Source organism: Solanum lycopersicum, chromosome 7 (genome assembly GCF_036512215.1).
Source record: "Solanum lycopersicum chromosome 7, SLM_r2.1".
Taxonomy (NCBI): domain Eukaryota; kingdom Viridiplantae; phylum Streptophyta; class Magnoliopsida; order Solanales; family Solanaceae; genus Solanum; species Solanum lycopersicum.
The window spans coordinates 43,769,121-43,773,829 of record NC_090806.1 but is presented as its reverse complement, the minus strand read 5'-3'; positions in this window follow the sequence as shown (position 1 = coordinate 43,773,829).

The following is a 4,709-nucleotide window of genomic DNA, read 5'->3' as shown; positions in this document are numbered from 1 at the left end:
TTTTCTTTCTTTTTCTAATAACTAATTAAGTATTGAAAGTGGGGTATCCCACTAACTTAACTTAATTATATGGCTGAGGAGTAAAGGAAAAATACACAAATTACACACTTGGCCCATTAACTATCACCATATTAAATATTTTAGAAAAAAAAGGTAAACTAAATAATTGTAGTTAATAAATAGTTGAAAATACACTTTTAAATTTTTTTTTTGGAAGGAGTCAAAATAGTCCTAGTTCTCAAAACGGCCTAGCGGGTCGTTACAGTAATATGTAGTCATTATATGTTTAGAAATTAAAGTGCAATCTTCCAATATCAAAATTTGATATGTTATATAGTTATGATAGTGTTTTGGAATTGAAGTTGTGCACAAACAAAACATTGAGGATCCTTAAAAACGATGAAAGAGAAGTAAGGGACAACGGAGAAAAAGGTTAAAAGAAAGTAATTTGATGTGAGAAAATATTCATCCTTGTGTATCATATAATTATAATTAATTACTCGTTTTAATTCTATCATATTTCTTTCTATTTTTTTTACTCTTATTAAAATTAACATTATTATGACAACAAAGGAAAAGAATGTAAATCTTTAGTCTTGATCTCTTGGAGAAGAAAAGATTTCATTGGAGAAATGGTAAATAAATGTATTCTGTAAAAAGTTATTTGTGAAGCTACATAGTTGGATTTACATATAGTTGTACGAACAAATACTTGTAATAATAACTTTACAACAACATAAATAACAAAATTTAAATCATGTAGTAAAAAATAATAAATAATATTATAACCATAAATTAATGACTATATAAAAAACATACCAGGATCTTTAACAATCAAATGAAAAAAAATTAAAAAAAATATTGAGCCCAATTAATGCAGAGTGTGTCCTTGTTAGTGAGCCACTCAAAAGTAGCAAAATACACAACATTTAATTGTGCAAAAGAAGAAGTTCAGGATCAAATATTTAACTTTGTATAAAAAGAATTTAAGAATTTTGTTATTTTAAAATGAGAGGATACCCCTTTATTTATAGCCAACAAAGGGTAGCGTGAATAGACGCTAATTGTGCCGTACTCAATAGGTCACAACTCTTCAAAAAAGTCATAACTATTCGGAAAGGTCACAACCTTTCATAAATGTTATAAACTTTCAGATTAGTCTCAACTCTTTATAAAAGTCACAACTTTTCGTAAAAGTCACAACTTTTCAATAAAAGTCACAACTTTTCGTAAAAGTCACAACTTTTCAATAAAAGTTACAACTTTTCAATTAAAGTCACAACTTTTCATAAAGGTTATTCAAATCAAGTTTACCATTTGTTATATTAAAAGAAAGGAAAAATTACAAATCATATAACTATTTTGTCCAAGTTTACATAATATTTTTTTACCATGGTTACATAGTATGTATTGTTAGAGAGTCAAATAAATATATTTTCAATTTTCTTCTTTGCAAATTTTGTTAGTATAACACTATCAATTAATTTCAAAATATTAATATTTTTTAAAAATATATGTATAAATTTTATCAAGAACAAAGGATGCATAATCATATGATATACAAATAAGTAATACGTAGTCATTATGTTTTTTAAAATTGAAACGAAATCTTCCAAAATTTAAATTCGATATGTAATACAGTTATGATAGTGTTTTGGAATTGAAGTTGTTCACAAACAAAACATTAAAGATCCTTGAATAGGATGAAAGAGAAGTAAGGAAAAACAAGAAAAAAGTTTAAAAGAAGCACTTTGGTGTGAGAGAATAGTCATTACTGTGTATCATATATTTATACTTAACTGCAAGTTTTAATTCTATCATTTGACTTTAATATTTTTCTGCTCCTTTTATTATTGACATTATTATGACAATAACAAAAATCAAATAAACTTTTAGTTTTGATCTCTTGAAGAAGAAAAGATTTGATTAGAAAATTTTGGAAATAAATGTATTCTTTACAAAAGTTATTTGTGAATCTGCGTAGTTAGGTGTATATACAGTTTATACAAACAAATATAATCATAGCAATAACATTATATAAACACAAACAACAAAGTTTAAAATATGTAGTAAAAAATAACAATTAATATCATAAACATAAATTAATGAATGTAAAAAAACTTATTTGGATTTGTGATAGTAGAATGAAACGAAAAGGAAAAATTGAGCCCATTGAATGCAGAGTGTCTTCTTGGCAGTGACCCACTCAAAAGGATCAATGTACACAAATATTTAATTGTGCAGAAGAAGAAGAAGAAGAAGAAGAAGCAGATTTGAATTAAATATCAAATATTTAAATTATGTGCAGAAGAAGTTCTAAATTTTCGTTATTGTTAAAATGAGAGAAAATCTCACTATCTACAGACAACAAAGGATAGTGTGAACAAATTAAAATTATGCCTTATTGAAAAGGTCATAACTCTTTGGAAAGGTCACAACCTTTTATGAAAGCCACAACTCTACATAAAATTCACAAAATTTCAATAAAAGTTACAACTTTTCATAAAAGTCGCAACTTTTCATTAAATGGAAAGGCTAATTTTAGAAATAAATAAATTAAAAGAAAATGTTTGTTTGTGGTGGCGCCACGTAGGCTGGCCTAGGGTTCTCTCTTATATATATATATATATATGACTGCTTGCAAACTCAAACTAAGTCATTTTGTTCAATCTTCTTTGTAATGTTTTAACTTGAGTAGAGGGTCTATTTGAAACAATACCCTCTTTAGACCTCATTTGTGAGATTACACTGTGTATGCAGTTTTTAACCTTGGATCACATGGATACCAACCCACCTCATTGACCATTTGGTATCACCTTTGATGAATAATTAAGAATATTTTAAAATAACAATTTGTGTGATTGATACTATAAAATATGACAAATCTAGACATGTTCTTACTATCAAAATCAACTTAAACGTATGCTCGACTCTTACCACGTAAATAGCTAATTCTAGGATTCTTTGATAACATAAAAACAATAAAATACTCCATGACACCCACTAAGTGGAGTCTAGGGAGGTATAATGTACGAAAACCTTAGTACTACTTATGGAGATAGAGAGACTATTTTGAAAGACACTCAACTCAAATGTTATTCTTTGCTAACATAGAGACCTTAAGTAACTCAAAACGTTAGACAACCTCAAAAAATTTACTTCACGTGTTAAATAATGTGATGTTATGCATTGCCAACAATAGATGTGCAACATGGTGGATCTGCATGATGTCATGCCATTTTAGACTTTTTTTAGCTCATTAGAAACATTGTAAGGAAGACACATTTTATGTTGTTCGGATAGAAATAGAACAAAAATAGTATATACAATCCTACTTAAAGTAGGAATAGAAATAGTACATAGAATACTATTAGACAAAGAATGGTATTTTAGAATTTCTAAATATATTTGTTATTTGTACTTTAAAAAAAGTGCTTAAATATCACATTTTAATTTTATCGGTACAGTCTAAAAGCACTTAAAAATCTATTTTAGTTTACAAGCAGCTAAAATAACTCAAGTGGGATCTGAGTAGGGTCCTTGTTTATATTATAAATATACAATTCAATTATATTTTTATTTTATATTTCTCACATTGTATTAGAACATTGACTAGCAAATTCAAGGGAAGAAAACTCAATTAGACAGGTCATGTGAGTAAATTTCCAGCTACACTTGGGACTGTTGTGTAAAATCTTCTATTTTGTGGGTGTTCTGACCATGCATCACCAGGCTCGATAAGATCGAACAACCAACCCCATAAAGATGAACAAAAAATATCATTACACACTCTCACATGCCATTTGAAGCGGATATTTTCTTATAAGATCCTTGTCATATGTGTGAGAGTTGTTTCAATCATTTTTGAGCATATTTTTGAATTGGAGTCGTTTAGTCATTTTGACTGAACCCTATAGTTTCATCAAGATTTGATCTCTCAAATTATGGTTTCAACAATATCATTGTTGTTTCTAGTGAATTCTTGACGAGATCTGTTTCTTGTTTTTTACAAATCAAATTTTACCAATGTCTTTTAGGAGCGATATTTTTTGGTTCCGAAAATAATGGTATTGAAAATTCAAGCACTATGATCACTTCAAAAACCATTAATGAGAAGTTTAAACCAGTTAACTAGGGGTTCCTCGATTGAGTTGTGGTGCAAGGATCAAGGTTCCTAAAATCACTTAATGAATAATGTTTGTGCAGCAGATCAAAAGAAAAAGGACAACGAGGAAGATGCAAAATCCAAGTCACGATTGAAGAAAATTAATGCTCAATTATGTAAGAGTTAGTGTTTCTATTAATTTTGAAACACACTCATCCATTGAAAAAGTTTTAAAATAACAAAATATATGAATGTGAGTTATAACATTCATTTATTTTTATTCTACGTTATAAACCTTTTGCAAGACACATTGAAAATTCTACGTTATGGATTTTCGAAAGATAAGTTTTTCTTTTGATTCATGACCTATAATAAATACAATTTGATTTAAGTATTTTTCTTGCAAAAACACTTGTCCTATAAATTAAGTTGAAAAGATATAGCACTCAAGGAAAACTACTTTCCCATGTAAACACTTGTGAGACATTAATCAAAAGGTGAAATCACCAATCCAAGAATAGAAGAGCAACATTCTTGAATGCTACTTGTTTTGTGACTTATTTGAATTCTGAAGTGTCAAATCCGGGGAGAACCCCCTAGACGT